General features: G+C 41.8%; 1 protein-coding gene and 1 long non-coding RNA gene across 2 annotated transcripts in view; one reads left to right on the top strand and one right to left on the bottom strand.

Annotated features, from left to right (window-relative positions):
* Positions 1–14,697, top strand: part of LOC137415252 (pleckstrin homology domain-containing family G member 3) — a 58,418-nt gene that overhangs the window by 886 nt on the left and 42,835 nt on the right. The window lies entirely within an intron of this gene.
* LOC137436261 (uncharacterized) lies at positions 693–13,624 on the bottom strand. The gene is made up of 2 exons (XR_010986224.2): positions 11,808–13,624; positions 693–958 (listed from the first exon to the last, which is right to left on the bottom strand). It is a non-coding gene; the product is annotated as an uncharacterized LOC137436261 (long non-coding RNA).

Raw genomic sequence — 14,697 nt, 5'->3', positions numbered from 1 at the left:
TATAAGGGGAGGGTGAGGAGGTGGATCTCATAAGGGGAGGGTGAGGTGGTGGATCTCGTAAGGGGAGGCTGAGAAGGTGGATCTTATAAGGGGAGGGTGAGGAGGTGGATCTCGTAAGGGGAGGGTGAGGTGGTGGATCTCGTAAGGGGAGGGTGAGGAGGTGCATCTCGTAAGGGGAGGGTGAGGAGGTGCATCTTGTAAGGGGTGGGTGAGGTGGTAGATCTCGTAAGGGGAGGATGAGGAGGTGGATCTCATAAGGGGAGGGTGAGGTGTTGGATCTCATAAGGGGAGGGTGAGAATGTGGATCTCGTAAGGGGAGGTTGAGGTGGTGGATCTTATAAGGGGAGGGTGAGGGGGTGGCTCTTATAAGGGGAGGGTGAGGGGGTGGATCTTATAAGGGGAAGTTGAGGAGGTGGATCTCGTAAGGGGAGGGTGAGAAGGTGGATCTCGTCAGGGGAGGGTGAGGAGGTGGATCTCGTCAGGGGAGTAAACTACCCAACATAAAATGGCCTCACTCCTCTTCCCCCCTTTCTCACTCCTTATCTTCCCCCTGTCCCTCTCCCTTCCCCTTTTTCCTTCCCTTCCTTTCCTGTAAAAAAGACATAAATCTTGGAAACACCCATAGATAGATCATTTATGACATATCAAGAACATCCTAGCAAAGTTGTTTACAAGTAAACATGTCACGTGTGTGTCTGTAACCTAAGTTTATTTACCATGGATCACTGGTAAATAAGCTTACACTTTGTCATGAGTAAATGGCTATAGGCCTACAGTATATACGTCACCATGCTCTCCGTTGCCCTCGTGCTGCGGGTGTCAAAATGCAAAATCAAACGAGTACATTTTGTGGTGACACAGGTGTCCTTAGACCGGACAGGATCAGCATGATGGATTCGTGCTCTTGGCGTGCAGGAGTTCTTGCTGCTGTGCCGCACGGCTTTGCGTGTTGTTTCATCTGGACAATAATGTCGGAAAAAACATGTTTAGTCTTCTCTAATTGCCATTTCTCCTAAAACACAAAAACAGGAAAATTATATATTCTAGCAACATGGCAAGCCTTACGTAAGGTCTCCATGTGAAACAAAGTAGCCTCTAACCTGGAATATTTGGATACTCGAATGTTCCATGGTTAGGGACAGCCATAAAAATCCTATTTATTCCTATTTAGCCCATATATGGGGTTAATAGGGACTAGTAAGTTGCTTTTTAAAAAAACAAGAGAACACTTTCAACCCAAATATCAACAAATCAGGAGTTTCCGAAACTATCAATTTTCAGCGAAAAAAGTTTCCGAACTTTTTTTCAGTTTGTGTCCCTGTTCACCTTGCTGTCCCTATTCACCTTGCTGTCCCTATTCACCTTGCTGTCCCTATTCACCTTGCTGTCCCTATTCACCTTGCTGTCCCTATTCACCTTGCTGTCCCTATTCACCTTGCTGTCCCTATTCACCTTGCTGTCCCTATTCACCTTGCTGTCCCTATTCACCTTGCTGTCCCTATTCACCTCGCTGTCCCTATTCACCTTGCTGTCCCTATTCACCTCGCTGTCCCTATTCACCTTGCTGTCCCTATTCACCTTGCTGTCCCTATTCACCTTGCTGTCCCTATTCACCTTGCTGTCCCTATTCACCTTGCTGTCCCTATTCACCTTGCTGTCCCTATTCACCTTGCTGTCCCTATTCACCTTGCTGTCCCTATTCATCTTGCTGTCCCTATTCACCTTGCTGTCCCTATTCACCTTGCTGTCCCTATTCACCTTGCTGTCCCTATTCACCTTGCTGTCCCTATTCACCTTGCTGTCCCTATTCACCTTGCTGTCCCTATTCACCTTGCTGTCCCTATTCACCTTGCTGTCCCTATTCACCTTGCTGTCCCTATTCACCTTGCTGTCCCTATTCACCTTGCTGTCCCTATTCACCTTGCTGTCCCTATTCACCTTGCTGTCCCTATTCACCTTGCTGTCCCTATTCACCTTGCTGTCCCTATTCACCTTGCTGTCCCTATTCACCTTGCTGTCCCTATTCACCTTGCTGTCCCTATTCACCTTGCTGTCCCTATTCACCTTGCTGTCCCTATTCACCTTGCTGTCCCTATTCACCCCATTTCACGGAACTGGAAGTTAAAGGGTGAATCTTCGATATTAACTAAATAGATGTATGATTTCTTCAATATGATTCTTGGATTTGGCATTGTCATAAAGGACTGCACAAGCTATCTAAGTGCAGCAGTGTGGTTGTTTCTATGTACCGTTGCCCATAAGCTCCACCAATAAGCATCCCTTCCAAAATTGACCTAGTCGAGTCTACCTTATTCCATCTACCTAGTCTACCTTATTCTTATTACCATTTACATTTTTTTTTTAAGTTTGAGAGCTTCTGAGTCTGAAAACCAATGTTTCCATTTGATTTGACAAAAAAATTAAAATTCTAATGAAATTGGAAATCAAAAAACTTGTTTCCCTCGGGCTCTAAAATCTGGTGGCGCCTTGGTAAATCTATCTCTGTTATATGCTCCCCTACCTGGTCAGTACCTCAGAAACTAGCTCAACGACTGGGAATCCATGAGAGATGATGGAAAGTATTGTATGAACTGTAGAAACACCCATTAACTATCAACTACCAGCCGAGAGTTGTTGTACACGACTTTGGTCGCTCTGTTATGACTTCACTCCAGCAACAATTTCAGGAATGAGTCGATGTATAGGGACTGAAACGCCCCAGAGTGTAACGTCACTTACCTTACACACACACACACACACACACACACACACACACACACACACACACACACACACACACACACACACACACACACACACACACCTTTTTGCCATTACTTCCCATTGAAAATGTTTACACATGCACTGAGAAATGATTCCATATGACACATGATTCCATATGCGCCATTCCAAATGATTATTAGAGGTTTTTAAAACCTCTTTTACTTTAATGTTATCCATTAGTTTGTTTTTAATGATCCAGTATGCTCCACACATAAGAGCAGTGTTTTACTAGCAGTTTGGTCAAAGAAAAGCGATGCAAAGCTAATCACAGCCAAATGTGGTGGTTACGCAAGTAGTGACCCAATGGCCAAAATCGGAGGGCGCAGTGCTGAAATTGTATGGAATACCTCTGAACGTTAAAAATGTAACTGACGAAATCGATTGCAATATGCACTTTTGTGAAGCTTGTTATAAATATAGTTGCACTAGATTTAAAACCAATCTTTTCTCAACCAGGATTGACAAATTCAAAATGGGAATCGACGTGTATGCAAGAGGTTAGTTCTTGCAGACACATTGTTACATACTTTGCACAGCAATTCCGCAGCATATAATTGTGCATGAAGTTTAATTACTAAAACGTTGCGCAGTCATGGTTTGTCATATTTTGTGTGATGCCTTTGGAATCGATCGCATGAATATCCTGGAACAGATCGTTTGTTGTTCCAGTCTGAACCCATAGATCAAGTTATTTAGAATGAAAGAAAGTTTGGAATATCCTTTAACTTTAAACATCGGTTCATAAGTTTCTGCAATATGGTGCCTTGGCAGGCAATCACGCCAGTCTTTATTTTGCTCCATGCAGCATCTATTACTAAAAGGAGAGGAGTCCGTCCGTCCTTCCGTCACGCAACGAAGAAACAGGACCTCAAGCTTTAATGCTGAATTTGCATTTTTAGCATTTTTACAAGAATAAAAATGGTGCTGTTGCAAAACTAACCAGGCTGAACAGTTTACGTTTTGTATCCCTGGTGTGTTTTGTATCCCTGTATTTTGTATCCCTGGTGTTGGGCTAGTGGCTAGGGTGCCGGCTTAGGATCCTAGGATCCTGGGTTCGAATCCCGGTCGATTGCTGAATTAACGCCAGGGGGGTTGACTCAGCCTGTCATCCTTCCGAGGTCGGCTAATTGAGTACCAGTTCACTGGTAATTCCCTGTTTGTCGTTAAAGGCGGCAAAAAGGGTTGGCGTCAGGAAGGGCATCCGGCCGTAAAACATTGCTTCAAAAAGGGGACCAAAAAACAACAACAACCACGGTTCCCGAAAAAGGCCAACCCCCGCTTTGCGGGGAAAAATGGCCTCTAAAGGTGGTTTTTATCCCAATGATAGGCCAGATCCGGATTCAGACCTGAACCAAAATCAAATCACCTTGTTCTTGCAACATAATCAATTCATCAACCTATATTTGTTATAAATCGTCCACAACTTTTTGAAACATCATGCTATATATCGTTTTTGGCCCTATCACTCAATGGTGAAGAATCACTTAGCGTTTTAAAAGGTCTTGCACCGGATCCGGATTCTGATCTTCCCCAAAATTGAACTAATTCTACCTTGCCACACACCCAACCTATCAACCAAGTTTTGTCCGAATCCATCCACAACATTTTGAGATATCGTGCTATATAAATTGTTTTTCCCCAATCTCTCAATGGTGAAGAATCACTTTAAAATTCTCAGATCCAGATCCGGATCTGGATCTTCACCAAAATTTTATCATTTCTTCCTTGTCAAACACCCAAGCTGCCCACCAAATTTCGACGAAATCTGTCCATACCTTTTTTAGATATCCTGCTCACAGTCAGACAGACAAACCACCAAGAAGGCAGCAGGCGGTCACCTGACAGGTATGATGAAAATCGAGAGAACGTTGACCTTTGACATATATAGTCAAATAACATTGACATTCCGAAAGGCCTTCCCTTTGGCAGTATTTTGCTGACCACCGCATCTCGATACAGCAAATATTAAGTATGCTGGAGCCCAAAATGTGTTTTTTGCAAATGACATCACTGTCGTCTTGACCGAAACTTACTTATCTGTACTATACTTATATAATGAACATACACTTACTGACTTATCCTCTACGGCCTAATGGGACATAGGCTGCACCTTGGACCTATATAGTCAAACAGCCTCACTTTTTTGACAGCTTAACTTTTTAAACAGCCTCACTGTTTTGACAGCCTCACATTTTTCCTTCAGAATCCAATGGTAAGGTTTGTCCTGAAACCTGAAAGCGTTCGAGAGTTATCGCACTCACAGACAAAAATACAAACAAACAAACAAACAGAAAAAAAAACAAAAAAAAAGAAAGAGCAATCGGAGATTGCAGACCCTCGCCAGGACGTGTTTTTCAGTGGTTTTTAAGGATTTTTTAGAAAAACAAATATGGCGGCCGAACCACGTGACCGATGACATCGTCATTACTTTTTTTTCTAAACTAATTTATTCCTAGATTATGCTCAAGAAATTTCATCTTGATCGGATGAAGTTTTGTACTTGTCGAATTATGACGTCATAATGGAGGCACCTATGACATCATCATTACCATATGTTATTCCACATGGAGAGTTCTTTACAATGAGCCATGTCTCAATTTTTTGTATGCAGCGCATTCAGAGATATAGAAGTGTCAATTTTTTCGGTTTTTCCAAAATGGCGGCCGAACCACGCGACAGATGACGTGGTCATTATGTTTTTTTCTCCACTAATTTATGCCGACATGACGCTCAATAAATTTCATCTTGATCGGATGAAGTTTTGTACTTGTCGAATTATGACGTCATAATGGAGGCACCTATGACATCATCATTAACATATTTTATACATCTGGTCCATTTTGTACTTGTCGAATTATGACGTCATAATGGAGGCACATATGACATCATCATTAACATATTTTATTCCCCATGGAAAGTTCTTTACAATGAGCCTTGTCTCAATTTTTTCTATGCAGCACTTTTGGAGATATAGAGGTGCAGTTTTTCGGTTTTTCCCAGATGGAGCCTGTACCACGTGACCTATGACGTCATAATTATCAAAAAATTATACAGATGGAAGTGCACCTATGGTGAAAATTTCCTGTCAATCGGACCAACGGTTGCAGAGAAAATCATATTTATTCTGTGTGGACAAACAAACAAACAGACAAACAGACAGACAAACAAACAAACGGACTCAAATGCAATACCATCTTCTCTGGCGAGGGTAAATATGTCGTGCATAGCACGATACTTGCGAAATCCCTAAAATAAGTTGTTGGCCTATGGTGACCTCAAAAAGAATTGGTGGTTGAATTCATTGATCTTGTATGCAAATCCTCTTAAAACATCAAGTCAATCGGATGAAAATTGAGGATTTTAGAAATTCGGCCTATGTTGACCTTTTGGCCAATGTTGACCTAAAATATAATTGGTAGTTGAATTAAGTGTCCAGATATGAAAATCCTCTTTAAATTTCAAGTCAATCGGATGAAAACGAGGATTTTGGAAATGTGACAAAGTTGTTGACCTTTGGCCTAGTGACCTTTTGACCCCAAAAAACAATAGTCTTCCTGCTTGTAACCAACTCTACCATTTCGTGAAGTTTGGTGAAGATCGGTTGAAAATTGTGACCTGTAGGTGACTGACAAACAGACAGGCACACAGACCGAATAATGCACAAGACCAACCAATATACAGTGCATTCAGAAAGTATTCAGACCCCTTCACTTTTTTCACATTTTGTTATGTTGCAGCCGAATGCTGAAATCGTTTAAATTCATTTTTTCCCTCATCAATCTACACTCATTACATACCCCCATAATGACAAAGAGAAAACAGAACTTTAGAAAGTTTTGCAAATTTATTAAAAAGAAAAAACTGAAATATCACATTTACATAAGTATTCAGACCCTTTGCTATGACACTTGAAATTTAGCTCAGGTGCTTCCCATTTCTCTTGATCATCTTTGAGATGTTTCTGCACCTTGATTGGAGTCCACCTGTGGTAAATTCAATTCATTGGAAATGATTTGGAAAGGCACACACCTGTCCATATAAGGTCTCACAGCTGACAATGCATATCAGAGCAAAAACCAAGCCATGAGGTCGAAGGAACTGCCTACAGAGCTCAGACAGGATTGTGTCGAGGCACAGATCTGGGGAAGCCTACAAAAAAATCTCTGCTGCATTTAAGGTTCCCAAGAGCACAGTGGCCTCCATAATTCTTAAATGGAAGAAGTTTGCAACAACCAGGCATCTTCCTAGAGCTGGCCGCCCGGCTAAACTGAGCAATCGGGGGAGAAGGGCCTTGGTAAGAGAGGTGACCAAGAACCCGATGGTCACTCTGGCTGTGCTCCAGAGATCCTGTGTGGAGGTGGGAGAAACTTCCGGAAGGACAACCATCTCTGCAACACTCCACCTATCTGGGCTTTATGGCAGAGTGGCCAGACGGAAGCCTCTCCTCAGTGAAAGACACATGAAAGCCCACAGAATCTTGTTTCTCACAGTCTCAGAGTCCTTTAGGTGCTTTTTTGCAAACGCCAGGCGGGCTTTCCTATGTCTTTCACTGAGGAGAGGCTTCCGTCTGGCCACTCTGCCATAAAGCCCAGATAGGTGGAGTGTTGCAGAGATGGTTGTCCTTCCGGAAGTTTCTCCCACCTCCACACAGGATCTCTGGAGCACAGCCAGAGTGACCATCGGGTTCTTGGTCACCTCTCTTACCAAGGCCCTTCTCCCCCGATTGCTCAGTTTGGCCGGGCGGCCAGCTCTAGGAAGAGTCCTGGTTGTTCCAAACTTCTTCCATTTAATAATTATGGAGGCCACTGCGCTCTTGGGAACCTTCACTGCAGCAGATTTTTTTTTCTGTAGGCTTCTCCAGATCTGTGCCTCGGCACAATCCTGTTTCTGAGCTCTGCAGGCAGTTCCTTCGATCTCATGGCTTGGTTTTTGCTCTGATATGCATTGTCAGCTGTGAGACCTTATATGGACAGGTGTGTGCCTTTCCAAATCATGTCCAATGAATTGAATTTATCACAGGTGGACTCTAATCAAGGTGTAGAAACATCTCAAAGATGATCAAGAGAAATGGGAGGCACCTGAGATAAATTTCAAGTGTCATAGCAAAGGGTATGAATACTTATGTCAATGTGATATTTCAGTTTTTTCTTTTTAATAAATTTGCAAAACTTTCTAAAATCCCGTTTTCTCTTTGTCATTATGGGGTATTGAGTGTAGATTGATGAGGGAAAAAATGAATTAAAACGATTTAAGCATGAGACTGCAACATAACAAAATGTGAAAAAAGTGAAGGGGTCTGAATACTTTCTGAATGCACTGTACTTGAAAAATCTTCGATTTTCACAAGTAATAAGTGCAGATACATTCAAAGTACACCGCCCCCATGACAAATAAATAAATAACATCCTCCATTGCTCGGTATTGCCAGGGGGGCCTTAGGCGCCCGGCAATATCTCTCTAGCCATTCTCAGAGAGCCTCCTCAGCGCTGACGAGTCTGGCATTTCACCCAGGCCAACTGGCACGGTCTCCAAGCAGCCATCAATCATCTGGACTAGTCTCCCATCTCCACTGCCTCTGACATCAACTCATCCTGGGATTTCTTCCAAAGTAAATTGCTTTCTTTCTGTCATGCACAGATTTATCCCATCTTGTCTTCAGTTGTCATACCCTTCCGCCCATACATACCCAGTCGAACCCAGCTGCTCCTGTACTCTGTGTCCTTCTCTCCTGAAAAGGTGGAGAAGTTTCTGTAAAACCTTGATTCCGATTTTGCAAATGGACCTGACGGCATCAGCCCACGGGTCCTAAAAGCCTGCACTGCAGCTCTTTCACACCCTCTCTCTGTTATCTTCACCCTCTCTTTTGCTCAAGGTCATCTGCCATCAGCTTGGAAATCAGCCAACATTACCGGTTTACACAAAAAGGTGCAAAAATAGATCCTTGCAACTACAGACCAATCAGCCTGCTCCCAATTATCAGCAAAGTCATGCTTCGGATATCAAATCCTTCCTCTTCTCCAATGGCTTTATCTCTGATCATCAATTTGTTTTCAGACCAGGTAATTTTCCTCTGGGCATGCTGCTTCTGCTGTCTCAACAATGGATGGAAGTCCTCAATGTCAAACAGGAAATTAGAGCTGTCTGCCTTGACATATCACGTGCCTTCGATACGGTCTGGCACCCCGCTCAGCTCACCAAACTCTCCTCCTATGCTATCCACGGAAATCTCCACGAATGGTTTGCGGACTTCCTTTCTGGTCGTAGTCAACGTGTGGCCCTGAATGGATTTCTCTCATCTCCCTTTCCTGTTCAGGCTGGAGTTCCCCAAGGCAGTGTTCTGGGCCCTGTGCTTTTTCTGGTCTTCTTCAATGATCTCTCTGACTCTCTGGAAAATCCTCTCTATCTCTTTGCTGATGACTCCACTCTCTGCTGCTCCATACCTCATCCATCAGATCGGCAGGCAGCAGCCTCCTCACTCTCTGCAGACCTGGACAAAATCACAGACTGGTCAAACAAGTGGAACATGTCTTTCAATCCTGACAAATCTCACACTCTCACAATGTCTCTCCGAAAAGACCATCTGCCAGCAACCCCCATATTGTAAAAACTTCCATAATCAAGACTCTGCTCACCTTCACTCCTCCTCTTTACTCCTGCCTCTGGAACAAACTCCCTCACCTTCTTCAATCCCACTCCTCCCTCCAGGTCTTTAAAACAGCTGTTTACCACCATCTCTTATCTTCCCCCATCCAAAACCATGATCTTTTCTACCCCCATTAATTCACCCCTGATCCACTTTTTTGAAATACTGACTTCTTTCCTTGAAGTACTAGCAGGGTCCATTTGTTTTTACCTCTCCCACTCCTCCCTTCCCCTGCCCCATTCCCCCAAGCCGTCTCCCTCCCACAGATCTCCCGATGTCTCTGTTCTCTACTATTGTGCTTGTGTGCTTCCATCTTGTCTCCCGCTCCCTTCATTATATGTTTTATGTGTCCGTTTATGTTTTTTGTGATTAATGTTAGCTCTTACATGAGCCTCGATCTTGTATACCTAAAAATATATATGTACTGCCATGCAGCACATAGAGATGGTATTGGGAGGGAGTGGTGTACAATAATTGTTTAATTGCATAATTAAAATCAATAAGTAATAATCGTAAAATAATTTCTTCATTGGCTAATAGCATAGTGTTTCATCAACCACCAGTGTTTCATCCAAGCTGCAACTTTTTGAAAATTAATTAAACAAGTCATTAATCGGAAAAATTCAATAATGAATTGATTAATCAATAAATAATTAATCGATTAATTGATTTTTCAATAAATCAAAAATACCCTTTGCAACCAAATCACTTGGTTGTTGTCGTGTCCAAATATCAGCTTCCGAGCTCAAAATGTGCTTGAGATATTGCCTAGATGAGAAAGGAAATAAATAAGTCCTTAATTAATCGATAATAATTAAGTAATTAATTAATTACTTAATTAATCAAAAAACCAAAAAATTAAGATTTGCCAATGCACGTCCTCGCTATTGTGCTAAAATTTCAGCTTCCTAGATCAATGGATGGCTGAGATATCACCCGGACAAACAAACAAGAAGACGTCATGCAGAGCACGATACTTGCAAAATTCACCCACCCCTCCACACCTGCCCCCCCCCCACCCCCAAAAAGGGTGCCATTGATCCATTTTATTGTCCATTTCATCAAGATTAAAATTGATGATCTTTGATCAAAGATTGGGTCAATAGGATGAAAAGTGACTTTTTCAGATGAAAATTGATTATTTTAGAAGTTTGACCTATAATTGACCTTTGACCTTTTGACATTAAAATAGTTTGTGTCTCAATGCAGTGAAGCACCATACAATTGCTGTATAATTTTCAAGTCAATCGGATGAAAATTGATGGTTTTTCAGATGAAAAATGGTGATTTTCGAAGTTTGACCTTGAGTTTATATTTGACCTTTTGACCTCAAAAATAGTTGGTTTACCAATTTAGTGACTCAATATACAAATTATGTGCAATATTCAAGTCAATTGGATGAAAAATTGCGATTTTAGAATTGTGACCTCCGGATGACCTTTGACCTTTAACCTCAAAATCAATAGGCTTATTTCTTATGGCTAACTCTACCATATGGTGAAGTTTTGTGAAGATCATTTTAGAAATGTGACCTGTAGGCGAGTGACAAACAAACAGGCAGAATAACAAGCGCAACCTACAAATATATTTGCTCGATTTTGCAAGTAACAAGAAAACAAGAAAGAAACCGGAGTGAAAACTGAGTACTCCATTTCAGCGTGTGTCGTCGCCGAGCCCCTTCGGTGCTGCACGTCATGCAGCGCCTGGAGATTGAGTAAGAAAGGAGCGGTGTACAACAAAGATACAAACGCCACAGACCGACAGATAAATTAATTCATATAATTTTCAATTTTCGTCATAACAAACAGACATGTGACAGCACAACCTCCATCCGCCTTTGGTAGTGGATGTAACAAAAAAAAAATTTCTATGGATTTCCACATCTGACTTCCATAGAGTGTAATTCGCAAGTGATTGTGGGTAATCATTAACAGTATATTTACCTTACCTTTGAAAGGCTCAAAATAGTATAGCAGTTCGCGGGCGTTGGATTTATTGTGGTCTATTTATTTATTTTGAGGGGACTTTGTGTTTGGTGTTTAAAGTTCACTTTAAAACCGTTGAGACGATACTGTTGCAAAGCGTTCATTAAATTACCTTCCTATACCTGACTGCAAAGCACACAATGAATAATGCATTTTGAAATGTAATTGTCCTTTATTTATTTTGGGGTTTAAAATGAGGGCCACCCTCTTGATTGGAATCGGTTTCGGGTGAAATGGTCACAGACAAGTCGTAATATTAGCATTTCTGTTATAAAGTTGCATTTTCTGTTTATGAAGTGCTGCAAAGTCTATATATTTTTGGTCTATTGCCATAAGATTAGACACTATACGCTTTTGCTGCAATGGGGTGCTTTATCCACCATGAGTATACGTACCCGGAACTCCTGCTTCCATGTGCCCACAGCATTGATTGTCAGTGATGAAACAGAGGCCAGATGTGTGTCCCCACAAGCAGATGTACTCCATTGGCTTAAAATCTGCTGAAGTTGACAAAAATGAGGTGTTTTGTAAGTAAATAAACAAGAAGACGTCATGCGGAGCACGATACTTGCAAAATATGCCCCCACCCCCTCTCCAAGAAAAAAAATTCCATTGATTTTTTATTATTATTATTATTATTATTTTTTTGTTTTGTTTTTTGTATACTGAATCGAGGCTCGTGAAAGAGCTAACATTTACTTCACAAACAAATCAACCAGACAAACAAAATACCCAAAAAGAGGGAGCGGAAGACAAGATGGGGAGAGAAGGGGAAGCACACAAACACAACATCCGAGCAAATTGTCCATTGATACATTGATACAGCAAATTGTCCATTTCATCAAGATTAAAATTGACAATCTTGATCAAAGCTCGGGTCAATAGGAAGAAAGGTGATGATTTTTCAGATGAAAAATGATGATTTTGGAAGGTTGACCTTGAGTTGACCTTTGACCTTGTGACCTCAAAAATAGTTGGTTTCCCTATTTAGTGACTCAATGTGCAAATGCTGTTCAATTTTCTAGTCAATCGGATAAAAATTGACGGTTTTTCAGATAAAAAGTGATGATTTTGGAAGTTTGACCTTGAGTTGACCTTTGACCTTTTGACCCAAAAATAGTATATTTCCCAATTTAGTGACTCGATATGCAAATGCTGTTCAATTTTCATCTCAATCGGTTGAGAATTGATGGCTTTTTAAATGAAAATTGATGATTTTAAAAATGTAACCTTAAGTTGACCTTTGACCTTTTGACCTCAAAAATAGTATGTTTCCCACTTTAGTGACTCGATTTGCAAATGCTGTTCAATTTTCAACTCAATCGGTTGAGAAGTGATGGCTTTTTAGATGAAAATTGATTTTTAAAATTTGACCTTAGGTTGACCTTTGACCTTTGACCTTTTGACCTCAAAAATAGTATGTTTCCCAATTTAGTGACTTGATATACAAATGCTATTCAATTTTCAAGTCAATCTGATTTAAAATGGCCATTTTAGAAATTTGACCTCCAGATGACCTTTGACCTCAAAATCAATAGGCTTCTCAATTGGGACGACTTATACAACGTGGTGAAGTATCGTGACGATCGGTTTAGAATTGTGACCTGTAGGCCGGTGACAAACAGACAAACAGACAGAACCACAAACGGAACCGACCAATATACTTGAAAAATCTTCGATTTTGCAATTAATAAAAAGAGGCTCACGATGGAAGTAGGCCTATCTCTTGCTGGGGTTTTCAACTCTGTTTCAAGAATCTCTTGCCAGTACCACTGTGGACATCCTGTGCCACCTGGTGATATCTCAGGACAACTTGCAGGTGGAAGCAGTAATGAAAATATACAAAGAAACCCAGGGGGAAGCATTTTGTTTTGTGTGTGTGCCTGTTATGACTATCTTGATGGTGGAAAATCCCCCACAACTTGTGTGGTTGGCTGGGGAAAGTTTTTGACAAAATTCTTTCATGAAAGTCTAGCTCTGTCTGAAGTTCGAGTGACATTTGGCCTGATGTTTTTGGAATTTACACAAAATTTAAGGTGTCAACAGTAACTCGCCCACTTTTCATGAAAGACGCCAAAGGATGTTTAACGTCCACCAGCAGACAGTACAACCAGTTTGACGTGCCAATGAGGGGAAGGTACACTTTGCGATTGCTTCACAGCTCAAAGGTGTGTGTGGGTTTTTTTTCATCTCTATATGTCATATTTGTATATCTGTGAATATCCTACCTGTATCTGAATATGTACATGTGTATATATCCTATATGTATGTGTACATGTTTGTATATCCTACCTGTATCTGTACTAGCAGTTTACGCACTCTTCGGGTGGATGAACTATTTGAATTATTTGCTGACTAAAGTAGATGCTGTAAATTAAACCTGGTAGATGTTTGTATGGTGTCGTTTTTATGGATTTTTACGGCATAGCCCATATGGCAAAGCCGTCTAGAACATTGTTTGTCCGTCTCTATGTATGTATGTATGTATGTATGTATGTATGTATGTATGTATGTATGTCCCCTCAAACGTATACCAATCAGAGCTGAGGATCTGGTCACATGACAGGGTGATGTGATTACGTCTGATGTCATTACGGTGGCACGGCGGCTGACTCTTCACACACCGACATTTTGATTCCAATTTCGTTCAGGTCGAACATATCGTCGAACCTGTCATATATCACAATCGCCATGCTCTACCTTGACGTTTTTCATTCAGTGTGAAACACAAACAAACTGATTGTTAAAATGACCATCAAATATCGAAAGCATCGGCGTTATGTCTTTTGCAACAAAACGGTACGTATAGGCTTTACGCCTACCCTTCGGACCGCTTTAGACAAATTAAGCCCAGGTTTCTGACTACAGTAGTGTATCATTTCAGTAGTATCGTTTTCATAATAGTAATAATAATAATAATATAGTAAATATGACATTGAAGCGCGGTGCTACATGCGCTACTTGTTTAGCAAGGAGGAAGCGGACAACGCGGTAAGTTAAAAGAGTCTTTATTGCAAGAGCTCCACTGTAGCACTGGAGCGCTGCGGGCTGCGCGCCCGGTGTATATCCCGAGGCCACGCCTACCCCTCGGGCGTGGCCGCCGCCCACTTGGTGCGTGGAATGATGCCATCACGCCAGTGAGCTTTCGTGTCCGCCACACGCGCGCCCCCAGAATTCCCGCGCACATGGAGGGCCAGTTTGCGGGGCAAACGGATGACCTGGCCGAAGCGCCCTCTGGCGACTGGCGGCATCCGGGGTGCAGGGATGCCAGCCGGGATGCCTCCG

Source organism: Myxine glutinosa, chromosome 11 (assembly GCF_964187855.1).
Source record: "Myxine glutinosa chromosome 11, kmMyxGlut1.1, whole genome shotgun sequence".
NCBI classification, from domain to species: Eukaryota; Metazoa; Chordata; class Myxini; order Myxiniformes; family Myxinidae; genus Myxine; species Myxine glutinosa.
This window is presented reverse-complemented; position numbering and strand designations above follow the sequence as displayed.